The sequence below is a fragment of the Colobus angolensis genome, unplaced genomic scaffold, assembly GCF_000951035.1.
Source record: "Colobus angolensis palliatus isolate OR3802 unplaced genomic scaffold, Cang.pa_1.0 Scaffold416, whole genome shotgun sequence".
Taxonomy (NCBI): Eukaryota; Metazoa; Chordata; class Mammalia; order Primates; family Cercopithecidae; genus Colobus; species Colobus angolensis.
Window position 1 is genome coordinate 514,398 of NW_012117555.1, and position 309 is coordinate 514,706.

The following is a 309-nucleotide window of genomic DNA, read 5'->3' on the forward strand; positions in this document are numbered from 1 at the left end:
CCTGCGGCACATCCCACCCGGGCGAAGTCACGGAACAGACGGAGAAGAGGGGAGACGGCCGGACCCGGGGAGCCACGGGGCCCGAACAGCCCCTGCCGGCTCAGGCGTCGTTCCCGGGCCGGGGTCCCCCTCTGCCATCTTCCGTGGAAAGCGAACACCCGGGCCGGAGCCGTTACCTACTGTGAAGGCGGGCGCAGGGGGCGCGGGATGGGATGTGAGGGAGGCCCCCGAGTGCACGGGGCCAGCCTGCCGGCCGTGGGGGCCTCCCGCAGGGACTCCGGTCCTCCGCCTTCCACCAGCACCGGAGGA